General features: G+C 38.0%; 1 long non-coding RNA gene across 1 annotated transcript in view; it reads left to right on the top strand.

The window, feature by feature from the left end:
* Positions 1 to 18,431, top strand: part of LOC125126295 (uncharacterized) — a 28,763-nt gene extending 10,332 nt beyond the window's left edge. The window contains exon 3 of the long non-coding RNA XR_007134586.1: positions 18,306 to 18,431. This is a non-coding gene — a long non-coding RNA (uncharacterized LOC125126295). The remainder of the gene's footprint in view (positions 1 to 18,305) is intronic.
* Positions 18,432 to 18,654: the final 223 nt, after the last annotated feature.

Here is an 18,654-nt window from a genome sequence, read left to right as displayed (position 1 = left end):
TAGAGTCAAGTGTAGATGGAGGAGTAGGACAAGATGTATGAGTGCAGTGACCTCATTTAGCAAAATAGTCCAGCACTTTTCTCCTCATACTAGATTAGGAGAATTAATTTACAGATTATTAGAGATTCATTTTGTAGCTAGACTAAGGAAGGGATTAACAAATATGAATGAGGATTCTCTTTCTTAAAGTATATTAATTATTTAAAAATGCATTTGAGGGTTAAAAGATGGGTTCAACAGATTTTAGAAGAGAGACCAGAAGGACTAGAATATACAATTACTTTATGTTTTGTTGCTAGGAATTGTGATTCATTTAAAGCATCAGTCTAAGGCTAACAGACCCATTTACTATCCTACTTGCTTCAGCAGTTCCTCTTCAGCTTTAAGCAAAGCCAGTAGTAGATTGTTTTCTGATGTGCTCTCATGAACAGCTGACATATGTTCAGACTTGGGTTGCAGAAGGTTTTAAAAAAAATGCATGCTTATCCACCAGACTAACAATAGAGATTTATCGACATGCATATATAGAAGTATCTACTACTGAGGCATTCATAGTAATATATGGGTTCTTTTTGTTTGTTTTAACTTCACAGCAAAATAAATAATTCAGAATTAGCTTATGTATATTTATACATATATACCTATGTATGCATGTACATATAATCACTCACTGCCTAATAGCCAATAATAAATATTATTATTAGTCAAATTTAAATGTTCTTTAAGTGACTCAGTGGGTTTCTTGTGAATATATTTTTTAATTACTTATTTTTTATTGAGGCACTTAAATGTGTATTAAGAGAGAAGAGCAAAAAGGTGGAGAAAGCAGAGGCAAACTCCAGTGGAAGAGGAGGAGAGGGAGAGAGAGAGAAAACTGCATATATTGTTTTTAACAACTTTACTGAAGTATATGTAGTGATATAAAAAGGGTACAAATTCAAAGTGTATGATAGTCTTGACCTATGTATCTGGCTATGAAATTATCACCACACTCAAGATAATGAACATATCCATCAACTTCCAAAGTTTCCTGCTTTGAAATCTCTCCTTCTTGCCACTGCCTACCACACCTGCCCCACCTATTCCCAAGCAAATCCTGACAGTGCCTTCTATCATTACACACTATTTTCTAGAATTCCATGCAAATAAATCATGAAACCTGAACTTTTGGTTTGGTCTGGCTCCTTTCACTCAGCATAATTATTTTTAGATTAAGCTATGTTGCTGCAAGTAGAAATGGTTTTTTTTATGTTGATAAGTAGTATTACCCTGAATGGATATGCCACAACTAGTTTATCCATTCGCCTTTTCATGAACATGTGAGGTTTTTCTCAGTATTTGGTCATTGCTATGAACATTATTGTAAAATATTTGCCAGGACATATGCTTTCTATTTTCTTGAATACATAGCTAGGGGTAGAATGGCTGGCTCATTGGGTAAGGGTCCATCTAATGTTTAAAGAAATTTAGACGTTCTAATATTTATGTAGCAATATTTCATTGTGGTTTTAACTTTTACTTCCCTAATGAGTAAAGATGAGCTATGTTTCAAATGCTCTTGCCACCATACAGCTTCCTTGGTGAATTGTCTATCCAAATCATTTTGCCTATGATTATACTGGATTTTTTTTTATTTTCTTGTAGGGTTTTGAATGTTATTTTTATACACATTTTGTATAAAAGATCTTTATCAATACGTGATTTGCAAACATTTTTCTCCTAGTCTTCAGAGTGTTTTCTTTCCCCTCCCTGGTTTTCTTAATGTTTTTCAGAGAAGTTCTTTATTCTAATGAAATCTTATTTATCATTTTGTTCTTTTATGATTTATATGCTTTCTACCCTATTTAAAAGTCTTTTGCTCAAGGTTTCACAGAAGTTTCCTCCTTTATGTCCTACTTGATGAATAAGAAATTTAGGTTTTATATTTATGATCTATTTTGAGCAAATAATTTATGTAGCACAGGGTATGGATTTAATTTCATTTGGGGGGTATACTGATATCTGTTCCAGCACCATTCATTAAAAAGATTTCTTTCTACACCAAATTTCTTTTGTAACTTTGTGGAAAATTGGTCAAAAATCAGTCATCTATACATGAATAGTTCTATTTTTGTGTTCTCTATATTGTTCCATTGGTCTATCTGTGTACCTGTACAGCCTTTTTTTCAATATCCTCATTATTCTGTATAATCTTAAAATACGGCATCATTAGTTTTCAAACATTAATTTTTTTAAAGTTGTTTTGACTTTTCTATACTCTTTGCATTTCCATTTTAATTTCTACAAAGAAGGTCTGTGGGAGTTTTATTCAGAAGGCATTGGATTTATAGATCTATTTGGGGAGAGGTGACATCTTAACAATATTGATATTCCAATCTAGAACACAATATACCTCTCCATTTATTCAGTTTTTTTTAATGTCTGTCAACATTATGTTGCTAGTTTTTGTTGCAAGGTAAGCCCTAACTTTTGTGAGGTTTATATAAGCATTTTATAATTCTGCTATAACTATATACAGTATTTGTAAAATATTTCAATATCTGATTTTTTCATTGCCAGTATATAGAAGTATAATTGATTTCTCTACATTTATCTTGTGCCCTGGAACTGTTGTTAAGCTCATTTATTAGTTATATTAATTACTTTTGCCCATTCCGCTGGGATTTCCATATAAATAATCATGTCATCGGTGAATAAATAGATTTACTTCTTCTTTTCCAATTTGGATGCCTTTATTATTTCTTTGTTTTTACCTTATTATGATAGCCAGAATCTCTTGTACAATGTTCAACAGAAGTAGTAAGAAATCATCTTGGCCTTTTTCCTGATATTAGGAAGATAACATTGTTTTTCACCATTTAAGTGTGATGTTAACTGTAGACTTTTGATTGATGCCTTTCAGCAAGTTGAGGAAATTCCCATTTATAATCTAGTTCAGTGCAAGTTTTTATCAAGAAAGATGTTGGAAATTCTCATCTATAATCTAGTTCAGTGGAAGTTTTTATCAGGAAGGATGGTGGATTTTGTCAAGTGATTTTCTGCATGTATTGAGATGATGTATGGCATTTCTTTTTTAAGTCTCCTTTCAACACTGTCTTCCTAGGATAACCCTCAGTTAGCCATGATTTATTATCCTTTTTATGTATTGCTGGATTTGACTTGCTAATGTTTTAGAAGGAATTTTTTTCACCTTTGTCCATGAGCAATACTGATTTCTTTCTAAATTTCTTTCATTCCTTGTAGTGTCTGTTCAGTTTTGACACAAAGGTAATACCTTTTTCATGGAATGAGTTAGGAAGTATTTCATTTTCAATTTTCTGGAAGAGTTTTTGTAGAACTGGTATTTCTCTGTTCTTAAATGTTTCATAGAATTCTTCAGTAGACTGACTTTGTCCTGGAAGATTCTTTATGAGAAGCTTTATAACTACATATTCAAGGACTTTAGTAGATAAAGGTTTGCTTAGATGATCTATTTTTTTATTCATTATGCCTTAGTAGATGGTTTTTTAGGGCCGCACCCACAGCATATGGACGTTCCCAGGCTAAGGGTTAAATTGGACATATAGACGCCGGCCTACACCACAGCCATAGTAACATGGGATCTGAGCCTCATCTGCAACCTACACCACAGCTCACAGCAACGCTGGATCCCTGACCCACTGAGCGAGGATCAGGGATCCTCATGGATACTAGTCGGATTCGTTTCCATTGCGCCACAACAGGAACTCCCTAGATCTCCCTGTATCCATTTCATCTAAATTGTCTAACTGGTTGGTCTGAAGTTGTCCATAGTATTACCTACTGTGTAGGCAGAATTATGGCCCAGCAAGGATGTCCAATACCAAGAACCTATGACTATGCTACCTCATGTGATAAAGGCATTTTGAAGATGTGATTAAGTTGAGGATCTTGACAAGAAAGAGACTGCCCTGGATTATCCAAGTGAGCTCAGTGTAATCACACTGGTCCTCCTAAGTGACAGAGACTTGGATGAGCCAGAATCAGAGATGGAAGAGAGGACCATGACCAAAGGAATTCAGTGACCTCTAGAACCTGGAAAACATAACAGATTCTTCCCTAAAGTCTCCAGAAACAATCCACTCCTGCCAACATCTTACTCTGAGCATAGTAAAAGCTACTTAGATTTCAGACCTCCAGAAACATAACTTTGTGGCACAGTTGTATCTTGGTATCCACGGGGATCAGTTCCAGAAACCATAAGGATCCCAAATCTGCAGATGCTTAAGGACATTATATAAAATGGTGTACTCCAGTTGGCTCTCTGTATCCATGAGTTTCAGATTCACAGATACAGAGGTCTGACCCTAATTCGTTAAAGTGGCAATAGGAAAATAATGGAACTCTTATCCCTTTTAGTGTCTGTAAAATCTGTACTGATGTCATTTCTCCTGTTGCTGATATTAGTAATTCATGTTATCTTATCTCTTTTTCTTGATATATTTGTCTAGAGATTTACCAATTTTATTGACCCCCTAGAAGAAGCAATGTTTACTTTATTGATTGTTCCTTCCTGTTTATTATTTCACTGGATTCTTACCTGACGTTTATTATTTCCTTTATTCTACTTATTTGAAGTTGAATTTGGACTTCTTTAGTAGTTTCTTAAGCTGGAACTCAAGGACCTCGTTTTCTAAATCCTGCTTTAGTGCATCTCCCAAATTTGGAAATGTTGTGTTTTTAATTTCCTTCTATTCAAAATAGTTTATGATCCCTCTTTATTTTTTGACTCACGGTTTATTTAGAAAACTGTTTAGTTTTTAAATACTTTTAGATTTTCCAGATACTTCTTGCTTACTGATTTCAAATTTAATTCTGTTGTTGTTATAGTACACACTTTGTATGTGTTGAATCATTTTAAATTAAAACTTGATTTATGGCACAAAATACGATATGGAAATGTCCCAAGGGTACTGGAAAATAATATGTCTTCTGGAATTGGTAAATGGAATAGTCTATAAATAGCAGTTAGGTCAAGTTGATTGACAGGGTGTTTGCTTCTTCTAGAGCATTACTAACCTTCTGACTAATTGTTCTACAATTTATTGAAGAGGGGTGTTGAAATCTTTAACTATGTTTGTGCATTTATCTGTCTCCTTGTGATTCTATCAGTTTTTGCTTTATGTACTTTAAAACTCTGTTAGTAGATGAATAAAGTGAGCATTATGTCCTCATAATGTATTCATATTTTTATCACATTAAATGACTTTGAAAATATTCTTTCCTCCTAAATTACTTTGATATTAAAATAAGCATGAATAATATTTGTATATTCTATGCTTTTACTCAACATACTCAGTCTTTTAGCCTCCCTTCCTTCTCCTCTTCCTTCCTTTCAGCTGCTCCTGTGGCATGCTAAAATTCCCAGGCCAGGGATCGAACCTGTGACAGAGCAACAACACAAGCCATAGTAGTGACAATGCTGGACCCTTAACCCACTGAGTCAGCAGCGACCTCCTAGTTTCTTAAACATGTGCAATGCAATTATACTTATTGTTTAAATATTCCTTATTAACTTCATCACATATATAAGTTCTGTATCAATTTCAATGGATTGATCTATCTCCTCAAAATGGGTCACATTTTCCTTTTTCTTTGCATACTTGGTAATTTTTTATTTGAATGCTAGACATCATGTTTTGAATTAATCAGTGCTGAATATCTTTGTATTTCTTTAAGGATTGATCTCTTTTCTGGGATACAATTAGGATACATGGATAAATTTTGATCCTGTTGAAACTTGTTTTTAAGCTTTGTTAGGCAGAACTAGAGCAATAATTAGTGTACTGCTAAGTTTGCCCCACTAATGAGATAAAATACTTGCTGAGTACAATACCCTATGCGTTGCAGAAAATGAGATTTTTCCACTCTGGATGGATAGATAGGTAGTATTCCCTAATAGTGAGCTTTGGGCTCACTATTGCTCCCTCATATCCCTCTGGTTGGCTCATTCTCCAGCCTTGGTACTGTATTCACATTCATTCACTGGTCTGAACACAGATGAAATTTTAAAGATGTAAAGTTACTCTGGGCAGCTCTCTCCTTCCTGATGGAGCTCCCAGGGTTTTGAGCTCCATCTCCTCAACTTGCAGACACTGTCAGATTCCGTCATGCTGTCTCCCCTCATCCTGTGCCCTGGAACCCTTTCCAGTTAGTAAGCTGGTGCAACAGTTGGGCTCACCTCTTTTCTCCCTGTAACTCAGCAACCATTACTGTTCTGCATTGCTGGATGTCCAGTGTCTTGAAAAGCGTTTTAACATATATTCTGCCCAGTTTTTGTTTCAGATAGGAGATTGAATCCAATCCTATTAATCTTCATCAGAAGCAGAAATCTTCTTCACAGGACTTCCCTATCACTAAAATTAGATATACTCTTACTTTTCCCTCTCAAAACCATTTTTACTGCTTTTAAGAAGCTTTCTTAGAGTTCCCGTTGTGGCGCAGTGGTTAACGAATCCGACTAGGAACCATGAGGTTGCGGGCTCGGTCCCTGCCCTTGCTCAGTGGGTTAAGGATCCGGTGTTGCCGTGAGCTGTGGTGTAGGTTGCAGACGCGGCTCGGATCCCGCGTTGCTGTGGCTCTGGCCTAGGCCGGTGGCTACAGCTCCGATTGGACCCCTAGCCTGGGAACCTCCATATGCCGTGGGAACGGCCCAAGAAATAGCTAAAAAGACAAAAAAAAAAAAAAAAGAAGAAGCTTTCTTTGCATTATGAGATGTTTAGTCTTGTCAGGTATTAGGTGACACCATCTAGCTCAGGACTCACAGATGAGCAAAAGCAGACCCAGAAGCTTTTCAGCCATAGCCACATGGGTAATCTACTGAAATAATTTCCAGAGTTAATTTATGACTCTTAAAGAAATAAAATTTACTTCATTTTCATTATTCTGGACTCTAAACAGGTTTGGATTCTGAGCTTACCATTCCTATAAAAGGTAAAATAAGATTGTTCTATTATTTACTTATAATTTATTATTTTTTCAATTGGATCAATGACTAAAACTATTTGTTCTTACTTTAAAAAGTTTAAGTATTTTCTTTCTCATCTTCAATTATGTGACTGTGTGAAGATAAGTTTCTCTGTCAGTTTCTGGAAGCTACTTTTAGCATTTGGTTCATGAGCATGAATTATTCCTTCCAACCCATTAATATTTTATTGAATAAACTAGACGATGCTCCCAAAGAGTCTCTTTTCATATCTCAGAATGCAGCAAGTGTAGGCAGTACAGGCTTAATTACACTCAAGTCTGAAACAACCAGTGATACCTTTTGATCATTTATTCACACTGTTCAAAAACTCTATTGCACAAATATTCATATGAACAAAATCTATGCCTTATATCTCTATCTCCTTATCACAAGGCAGGTGAATATAAAAGTCTAAGATAAGAAACATTTCTAAGAAAATAAATATTTCTGTGGCTGTATTTTTTAAATGGGAATGTATGAGTGAAATGGCAGTAAATACCACCTTTCCAAAATTTTTCAATGTTAAAATTGTGTATATATATAACAGTATTTACATTAATTGTACCTATATGTCCACTGCCTAAAATAAATTAGTTAAAGTTTAAATGAAATTATTTGTTACATCATCTTTTTTTTTTTTTGGTTTTTCACATTTGTTTCATTAGATATTTCTCAAGCATTTATTTGCTACAAGAACATATTTGTGCCCACTAAGCTTCGAAACAGGCATAAGGAGTCATCACATTTACACAAGTGTATTAATCCAGTGCAGATTTGGTAGCCTGGTGACATTTGGGATGTGACTATCTGCACTAGATTCATACACAAAACATTTAGCCTGAAACCTCTTGCGCAACGAGGATCATTGAAATGTCAAAACAAAATGTTCTAAAGAAGAAAGCAACAATGGAATTTGATGAGTGTTTGCATCTTTGTACTTGGGTACTCCTTGTTTCAATCCCATCGGCTAGAAACTGTAGAGAAATTGAGATGCCATCCAGCTGAATCAACCAGGAGAATGTATACTGTCAATCTAGCTCTTGCTTGGAAAGAATTAAACTGGCTATCTGTTGACAAAATAATAATAATTTTAATTAATTATTTGCATGATTTAATAATAATAGCAATTGTTATTATTTCTACTCAGATGAATGTCCATGAGAAGTAGATGGACATTAGCTTTCTGTACAGGTCTTTACTCATAGTACCCAGGACTGGCCTCTTGCATGTGCAGGGTATCTCAGGCAGGGACTATAATGGCTTGCTTTTATTTCCCAATAAAGGAAACAATGAGGAAGTGAGTTGGATATGAAAACTGGAAAGCTCCAAGATGGGTTCTTTGTTAACTTAATGTCTCACCAGCAAGCCACATTCTCAATTTCCCAACTAAACTTTCACCTTTCAGAATTCTTCACTTCGGGAGTTCCCGTCGTGGCGCAGTGGTTAACGAATCCGACTAGGAACCATGAGGTTGTGGGTTCCGTCCCTGCCCTTGCTCAGTGGGTTAAGGATCCGGCGTTGCCCTGAGCTGTGGTGTAGGTTGCAGACGCGGCTCAGATCCCGCGTTGCTGTGGCTCTGGCGTAGGCCGGTGGCTACAGCTCCGATTCAACCCCCAGCCTGGGAACCTCCATATGCCGCGGGAGCGGCCCAAGAAATAGCAACAACAACAACAAAAAGACAAAAGACAAAAAAAAAAAGAATTCTTCACTTCCTTTTCATTGGACTTCTAATGCAGATTTTGCAAAGAATTGCCAAGATAATTTTTTTTTTTTTTGCATGAAGAACAGAGCTAAAATCCCTAATGTTTAATTTAACCTTAGTGAAAGGGATTGCAACTGACTGCAAACAAGAGAAACCAACATATACTATGCAGATTTAAACAGAAAGTGATTTGTCGAAACAGCTGGAGAACAGGCACAGGTAAGGCATGCATTGGAGAAGACCTGGCAAAATGACTATGGCCTAAATTGCCCCACCAAACACCATGCAGATGCAAACAGTGTTACCCTTCCAGACTGATAATGGATGCAGCATCTAGCATCCAGGTCCATCTGGCACTAAACAGTGTACCATGGTGTCTATGGCCAATTGCAATTCATGCTGCCAGATGAATTCCTGCTCCAGGCCAAGAGCCTGGAAGGTTGTACTTTTCCCTCACTTTTAGAGGCCATAGGAAGAGGGTATTTGGAGAGTGGAGTGAAGTATTTTGCAGTAGAAGGTCCCTGCCTCCTCAAGTATCATGAGGGGAGAATTTTCTTCAACATCTAAACAGCCAAAGTAAACTACATATCCAGTAGAGTGACGTTTTGGGATGACTTGAAATGTGTATTTTCCCCTTATTGGTTAGTTTAATTTTTTTTTTTTTCTTTTTAGGGCCTCACCTGCAGCATACAGAGGTTCCCAGGCTAGGGGTCCAATTGGAGCTGCAGCTGCTGGCCTACACCATAGCCACAGCAACAGCAACACCAGATCTGAGCCGCATCTGAGACCTACACCACAGCTCATGGCAGTGCCAGATCCTTAACCCACGGAGCAAGGCCAGGGATCAAACCTGTGTCCTTATGGACACTGTTAGGGTTTGGTATCGCTAAGACACAATGGGAACTCCAGTTTAAAAAATTTTAAATCTTATTATTAAAATGTTTGTTGAAACCTTAAAATGAGTTCTTCAACCAGTGGCATATAACCTGTAAATCATTCATGATCAATTTACCTGTGACTAACATTTTTTAATATGTCAGAGTGGAATAGAGATTATGATTAAGCATATCACATACTATTTTGAGTTCTGTTCCATTAAACATTGGTTCAGTTATGTATATATGTAGGTAGATATTTAATTATCATGTAAAATACTTATATTACTATGGGTCATAGTCAAAAAATTTTGAAAACCTCTGCTCCAAAGGACTGTACACTTTTCCACCAATTTGAAGACTAGACAATAACTTTAGTTTTTCATGCCCGTGGCCTAGAGACGAGACAAACTGTGAGCAGAAGGGCCAGGTCAAGGTGGTAGTAGTGAGAACATGTGCTCTCAGGGCCCTCTAAGAAATGCAATTAGAAGCTAATATAGAAGGGCCTCATAGGAGTTGGTGCTCTCTCTGCTGTCCTTCAATCCAAAACTTGGATGGCTGGAACTCTTCATCCAGGTCCCAATAAGCATTCTGCGATGGAGGAAAATGCTGAAGGGATGACAGCAGTGGGACATGGTTCCTGTTGTCCCAAGTTAGACTCCGTTTTGAATGTCCCCAGAGAGGGCTTAGAGTACAATGCCATAGTCCATAGTATTATCACTGCTATATCTGGGCACAGCAGGAGTGAGGTGGGCTACATGTAGAATATTATTATTATTTTACTTTATTTTTTAAAGCCACACCTGCAGCATATGGAAATTCCCAGGCTAGGGATCAAATAGGAGCTGCAGCTGAGGCCTACGCCACAGCCACAGCAACACCAGATCTGAATGGCATTTACAACCTAGTCTGCAGCTTGCAACAATGCTGGATCCTTCACCCACTGAGCAAGGCCAGGGATGGAACCTTTACCCTCAAGGAGACTCCTTTGGGTCCTCAACCCTCTGAGCTACAATAGGAACTTCTAATACTATTTTTATAGAAATTCTAAAGAAATGACTCAACTTTCTACTGATTTGGTAACTTCCTCTAAGAGTTCTAAGTGAAACCAGGGGCCAGTGAAAAATCATGTGGTCAGTAGAGGAAGTATCTCTTGGTTTAAAAATATAAACAGGCAATAGCAGCCATGTAGAAATTGCTCTGTAAAAATTCTTTTAAAACAGCTTATCAAGTATATAAGCTTATAATTTGGCATTTGCACAAATTATAGTAACACTAGACATGTATGATGTCATATTTTGCCATTACTCATTTTCAGCTCTCCCTAAAATCAAGTTACTAACTTGAAGATATTGAGAAGCAATTTTTTTTTTCCCTTTTTATGGGAGGGAAATCTCATGATACTGTCACGCTGATCTTCCAGTGTACCACGCCAGGGCATCTATTCTTGGCAGTGCAGGGTGCACTGAATCGCATAATCTGTCTTCTGATTAAGCATTGTTCTATAACTCACCTTGCTTGGCATGGTGTGGTCCACAGGGCATGGACCTAGAAGGTGAATTATCCTGGAGAAGGCAAACACATTCTTCTTTCACAGACCTCTAAACTGGAAATGCTAGGTGGTGAGAAATATAAGAGCTAAAGACAGTGCATTTTTTTTTCTTTTTAATTGAGATAGAATTGATGTACAACATTCTGTTAGTTTTAGATATACTACCTCATGATTTGGTATATGGGTAAATAGGAAAATGATCATCGCAAGAAATCTGGTTACCACCTGTCACCACACAGAGCCATTTTTTTTGATGAGAACTTTCAAGATCTACTGTCTCAGCAACTTTCACACCTACAATACAGTGTTATTACCTAGAGTCACCATGCTATACACTACATCCCCAGGACTTAAGTATTTTATAAATGAAACTTCGTACTTTTGGACTAGCTTCACCTATTTCATCCCACCCCAACCTCCGGCTTCTGTCAATCATGAAACCGTTCTTTGCATCTCTGAGTTTGTGGTCTTTTTTACTTTGATTCACATAAAAGTGAGATTTTACAGTAGTTCTCTTTCTCGGACTTATTTCCTAGAGTATAATGCCTTCAAGGTCCATCTATGGTGTAGTAAATGGCAAGATTTCATTCTTTTTATGGCTGAATAATAGTCTATTGTTCATATATATCACATTTTCTTTGTCCATTCATCCAGTGATGGACACTTAGGTTGTTTCCATGCCTTGGTTATTGTAAATAATACTGCATTTAACATGGAGCTGCAGATAGCTTTTCTTTTTTTTTCTTTTCTTTTTTTTTTTTTTTTTTAAGGCCACACCTGCAGCCCATGGAAGTTCCCAGGGTGGGGGCAAATCAGAGCTACAGCTGCCAGCCTCCACCACAGCCACAGCCACGCAAGATCCCCGCTGCATCTTCAACCTACACCACAGCTCATGACAACACCGGATCCCTATCCACTGAGCGAGGTCGGGGGTAGAACCAGCAGCCTCCTGGATACCGATCGGATTCATTTCCGCTGTGCCACAATGGGAACTCCAGGGCTGCTTTTTTGTTACCTTCAGATAAAAACTAAGTGAAATTGCTGGATCATATGGTAGCTCTATTTCGAGGGTTTTTTTTTAGGAACTTCCATTCTGTTTTCCAATAGCTGCACCAATTTACATTCCCACCAACAGTGCATGAAGTTTCCCTTCTCCACATCCTCACCAATATTTGTTATTTGTCCTTCTGATAATATCCATTCTAATAAATGTGAGGTATTATCTCACTCTGATTTTAGTTTGCATTTCCTAGATGATTAGTTACGTTGATCCCCTTTCCATGTACCTGTTGGCCATGTGTGTGTCTTCTTTGGAAAAAATTTCTAGTCAGACCCTCTGCCCACTTTTTCATTGGATTGTTTTATTTTATTTTCTGTTTTTTTGCTCCTGAGTTGTATGAGTTCTTTATAGATTTTGGATATTAACCCTTTATCATGATTTGAAAATATTTTCTCCTATTCCATAGGTTGCTTTTTCATTGCATTTTGTTGCTGGTTTTCTTTGCTGTGCAGAAGCGTTTTACCTTGATGTAGTCCCACTTGTTTAGTTTTGCTTTTGCTACTTTCACTTTTTATGTCCAATGCAAAAAAATCACTGCCATGACCATTGTCAAAAAACTTACCACTTGAGTTTTCGTCTAAGAATTTTACAGCTTCAGGTCTCACATTCAAGCCTTTAATCCATTTTCAGTTGATTTTTGTGTCTGGTGTCAGATAGTGGTCCAGTTTCATTCTTTTGCATGTGGCTGTCCAGTTCTCTTGACACAATTTATTGAAAAGACTGACCTTTCCCCACTACATATTCTTTGCTCCTTTGTCATAAATTAATTGACCACTTACGTGACAGTTTATTTTTGGGCTCTCTATTTTGTTCCATTGTCCTCTGTGTCTATTTTTATGCCAATACCATATTGCAGAGCAGGGGAGATGGAACTAAAGTAAAGGATGTATACAGAACTTGTCAAATACTTTAATGTAGAAGGAGAGGTGATACCCAGAAAAGTTCATCCTAGGCCTGGATGTCTAGGACTATCTATACATATGTGAAAAAAATTAATGTTTGACCACGTTAAGGTTCACAAAATGGTAAATGTATTTGACTATCCCTCTTCAAAACAGGCATAGCTTACCTTATTAGAAGAGAATAGAGGTCCTTAGTAGTATCTTTCATTTACTAGTGAAAAACAGACCAATCATAGACTGACTTATATAGGCCACATTATAAAAAAATGATTGATATAAAATGCCAAAATGCTGTAAGTTCTAAACTCACCAAGAACATTTGGTTCAGCTATTAGCCGTATCATAAATAAAAAAATTTTTATTTTTCTCTCTTGACTTGAACATGGAGGCAGTTATTCTTATTCTCTTAGCTTTCTTAACATGCTTACAATTTTGTCTCTTGTAATAGAGAGCCCTGTATTAACACTCCCTTACTTATATGTTTTTTCTCATCATTTAGCAATTCATTTCCAATAGCGATAGCAGCCAAATGGCAGTTTATTTATGTTAGGTACCTTTTAAGAAAATCTGTAAAGTTTCACTGCTTTATATTAAATGGCTATATATTTATTAATCTCAAAGAGAGGTAAAATCAAACTGCAATGGAATTATTGAATATAATCCTGTAGAGACATCTAAAGTATTTCTGTGAATCAAGAAAGATCTTTGGTTATCTAGAGTGCGGGGAGAGAAAGAAAAATAACCTATGAACGCCTGACCTAGTCACCTTTGCGAAAAAGAGGAAACCGATCATAATTTTTACCTCACTCTACATATGTCTTGGAATTGCTGGATCATCTGGTAACTCTATGTTTAACATTTTGAGGAAATGCTAGACTGTTCTTCAACATATTTTCCAAACCTCATATTCTCACCATCAGTGTATGAGGGTTCCAATGGCTCCACATTCTCTCTAATCTTTGGTGTTACTAGTCCCCTTTTCTATAGTCATCCTGATAGGTGTGATTTGCATTTCCATGGTGAGTAACTGTTGAGTAAGTGTTATTAGTGTTTGTATATCTTCTTTGAGGAGGTATCTATTTAGATCTTTTACCTATTTGCTTTTTGTATATACAAAACATGTATGGCAGCTTTCACTACTTATTTTTCCAGTTTAATTGGGGGTATAATTGACAAATGAAATTATATATATATATATATATATATATATATTTATATATATATATATATATATATATATATATATATATAATAGGAGTTCCTGTTGTGGTGCAGGAGACACAAATCGACTAGTATCCGTGAGGATGAGGGTTGGATCCCAGGCTTCACTCAATGGGTTAAGGATCTGGCATTGTTGTAAGCTGTGATGTAGGTTACAGATGTGGCTGGGATCTGGCGTTGCTGTGGCTGTGGTGTAGGCTGGCAGATATAGCTCTGTTTCAACCCCTAGCCTGGGCACTTCCATATGCTGTGGGTGCAGCCCTAAAAAAAGCAAAAAGAAAGAAAGAAAGAAGAAAAAGAAAAAGAAAGAAAGAAAGAAAGAAAGAAAGAAAGAAAGAAAGAAAGAAAGAAAGAAAGAAAGAAAGAAAGAAAGAAAGAAAGAAAGGAAGGGTCCCTATCAGATCAAAAGAGCCCCATTCCAAAAAATATATATATTTAAAGCATACAACATAATGATTTGATAAATGTATACATTATGAAAGGATTACCACCATCAAGTTAAATTACAGCTCTATTTTTAACACAAGGCTTTTGCTGACTTAACATTATGTTCCTAGGATCATATTTCATTTTTTTCTTTCTGCTTCTACTTTGAGCATTTGAGTAATCATCCTATATTAAATATAAGCTAGCTCAATTTAGTTGGCGTCAAAGTTGAGTATAAATAAATAATCAAGCCAACTAGTTTGATTATGACCTAGTTTACAAGTTGCGGGCAGAGAACAGAGACTATTTGGACCTTCCTCATGATCACATCACAAGTCCCCCCCTTCCCTTTTAAGTCACTTATTTTCAAGAAGACAAAGTAATTGTAAATGTAATCTGCTTCCATGTATGCATTTAACATACATTAAACCACTAAATGGCACATTTTGAAAACTGGTTTTCACTACAGTCCATTGAAACAGGCATAAGAGCTTTTACTGCTTAAAACTATAAGCTGTTTTATACTAATTTTTAAAAAGTTTTATTTCCCCCACACAAATATGATAAAAAGAATCATCTGTCTGTGGAAGAGAATATAAAAAAATAATCATTTGTCTGTGACATCATTTATAGAACAGATTTTTTTAATCCTTCCACACTGTGTACATTAAACAACATTTAAGAAAATAGTTATTAATAGTGAGAAATAAAATACTGCCTCCCATATCTGTAAACAAAGGATGTTACAGTCATCGGAGATTGCAGCCACCTGCAAGAGTGAGCCCAGGAGCCCTGAGGCAACACAGGAAGGAAACAAATACCTGCCACTCCCACAGGTGAGCCCTCAGGATATGAAAACAGGATACTGGCCCCAAAGAGCTGAGATACATATCAAAGGAATGAGCTCTGACTCTCGCTTCTTTCCATACCTAGAAAAGCACTAAATTCCTTAACTTGAAATGCCTAGTTTTCTTTTAGTAACGGTAAGCTCTTGTTCTGACTACTTGCCCTTTGTTGCAAAATTCCTATCCTATCCTATCCTATCCTAGCTTCCCCCTCACCTCCTGAGAACAGTTTTCTGAGGGTTACCTGAGATGCTGCATCCAGGTTGAGGCTTAAGTCCTCAGTTTTGTCCAATGGATAAAACATAACTCTCAACTTTTAGGTTGAACATATTTTTTTAGTTGACAATAGAAATGGCAGAATATTTTGTTACCTCAAGTATATATTTTACTTCATTTTGATTCCTTTCTTTCTCTTTTTTCTTTCTCTTTCTTTCTTTTTTTTCTTTCCTTCTTTCTTTCCTTTTTTCCTTCCTTCCTTCCTTTCGCTCGCTTGCTTGCTTGCTTGCTTGCTTGCTTTCTTTCTTTCTTTCTTTCTTTCCTTTCTCTTTCCTTCTTTCTTTCTTTCTTTTCTTGTCTTCTTTCTTTCTTTCGTTCTCTCTCTCTCCCCTCTCTCTCTCTCTCTCCCCCTCTCTCCCTCTCTCCTCTCTCTCTCTCTCTCCTCTCCCCTCTCCTCTCTCCTCTCCTCTCCTCTCTCATCTCTCTCTCCCTCTCCCTCTCCTCCTCTCCTCTCCTCTCTCTCGTCCTCTCTCCTCTCTCTCTCCCTCTCTCTCTCTCTCTCTCTCTCTCTCTCTTCTCTCTCTCTTTCTGGTTGCACTTGCAGCATATGGATGTTCCCAGCCCCAGGATTGAATAGGAGCTACAGCTGTGCCAAGGCCAGATCCTTAACCCAATGCACCAGGCCAGGGATCAAACCTGTACCTCAGAAGTGACCCAAGCTGCTGCAAAGACAATGCCGGATCCTTAACCTGCTGTGCCATAGTGGGAACTCTTCATTTCGACTATTGTTGAATTTTAGAAATTGAAATATCCTGTGACATTCTGTATTAAGCAGAGGTAATTGTTAAGTATTAATTATTTGCCCGGAGTGGCTTTTTTTTTTCAAATTCATGTGGCATTTACTTAGCACTAAGCAATTAAATACATATATCTTGTTTCATTTTTCTATTTCTGACATTGCATTCTAATTTAGGAACAACTTGTATAATTAAGAAACTTTCCTCCAGGAGTTCCTGTGGTGGCGCAGTGGTTAACGAATCCGACTAGGAACCATGAGGTTGCGGGTTTGGTCCCTGCCCTTGCTCAGTGGGTTAACGATCCGGCGTTGCCGTGAGCTGTGGTGTAGGTTGCAGACACAGCTCGGATCCCTCGTTGCTGTGGCTCTGGCGTAGGCGGGTGGCTACAGCTCCGATTCAACCCCTAGCCTGGGAACCTCCGTATGCCGCGGGAGCGGCCCAAGAAATAGCAACAACAACAAAAAAGACAAAAGACAAAAAAAAAAGAAACTTTCCTCCAGTAAGTCCTGGGATGATTACCAAAAATATAGTGAGCGTGTTCTTAGATCCTGGGTGACTTCCGACATTAACTGTGTTGCTAACTGAGATGAACTTAAAGGGACAGGGCCCCAGGGCTGGCCCAGGTTAAGGGCCAGTGGACCCGGCTCTGCATACAGATCAGTGGTTCTAACCTGGGAAATTCTGCCCTGCGGCATACTTGGCAATGTCTTCATAACATTCTTGATTGTTGCCATGAAGGCTCCAGGTGGCAGAGGGTGGGGGGAATTGCGAGAGAGATGTCCCATTAGCACCTAGATGTCAGGCTTGTTAAGAACTTGCTACAATGCACACAACAGTCCCTCCCCACAAAAAATCATCTGGCCCAAAATATCTGACAGTGTCTGAGTTGAGAATCTTTGACGCAGACGGAAAAGAAACTGCTCTGTCCAAATGTTCTGCTTTCATAACCAAGCAGGGCCCTGTGGGGCTCCCGGGCACCAAAGCCTTTCTGTGTCCCCCATCTCTTGTTTTTAGGAAATGGGCCACATGTAGCCTCCATGGCCTTCCCTGAGTTTCAAGGGGCAGCTTCAAACAGTTGCTGATCAGGGAAGGAAGGGGGATGCGAAGACAGGAGAGAAATAGTCAAAAAACAATGGTACAGCCTTGCGGCAGGGGCCTGGTTCCCCCTCAAGGATTACACATCACAATGTAGGCAGCTTATACACCTAAAAAAGAAGGTGTATAAGCTGCCTACATTACTCTTCTTTCAGAAATGAATACTGTCTTTCTTTCTTTCTTTTTTTTTTTTTCAGGGCTTCACTGGCAGTATATGGAGGTTCCTGGGCTAGGGGTCCAATCGGAATTGCAGCTGTCCGCCTACGCCACAGCCATGGCAACACGCCAGATCCGAGCCTTGTCTGTGACCTACACCACAGCTCGCGGCAACGCCAGATCCTTAACCCACCAAGCGAGGCCAGGGATAGAACCCACAACCTCATGGTTCCTAGTTGGGCTCGTTAACCACTGAGCCACGATGGGAACTCCAGAAATGAATACTTTAAAACTGAACAGCTTGGAGCCCTTCCTGTGCTTCTCCCTCCTTTGCACCCTAAGCTGTCACCTGTAAACTGAAGATTAGGCACCTTGAGCACAATTGCCTGTGGGTTAAAGATTATTAGCTTGTGATGTTTTTTAGGAACTTTCCTAGTTTGCTCTAATCTTTGATCGATATGCCGTTTTCCCAGGTGCTGTTATTCTACGTAATAACTCAGAAGACCACCACAAGGATCATGCCGAGATCTCCTGACCCAGCTTCAATGATTAAGATTCCCCCAAAGAAAGGAGAATGCATGTTGGCCCCAATCCTGATTCTTATCTAAAACCCTGTTTTTCTCCTTTTAGACTGTAAAACTCCCTGCAATTCTTCCCCAAAGGAGAGCTTAGTTTTTAAGTCATTAGCCTGCTGTGGCCTCCTTTAAAAGCTTTTTTTTTTTTTCCTCCTTCACCTAAAATGCTTGTCTCCGCACTTCTATTAGGCACTGGTGGACAGAGGCTGAGTTTCAGCAACACTTCTTCTAACTAGTAAATGTCATC

The sequence above is a fragment of the Phacochoerus africanus genome, chromosome 4, assembly GCF_016906955.1.
Source record: "Phacochoerus africanus isolate WHEZ1 chromosome 4, ROS_Pafr_v1, whole genome shotgun sequence".
Lineage (NCBI taxonomy): Eukaryota > Metazoa > Chordata > Mammalia > Artiodactyla > Suidae > Phacochoerus > Phacochoerus africanus.
The sequence above is the reverse complement of the archived record's forward strand: the minus strand, read 5'-3'. Positions and strand labels throughout refer to the sequence as shown.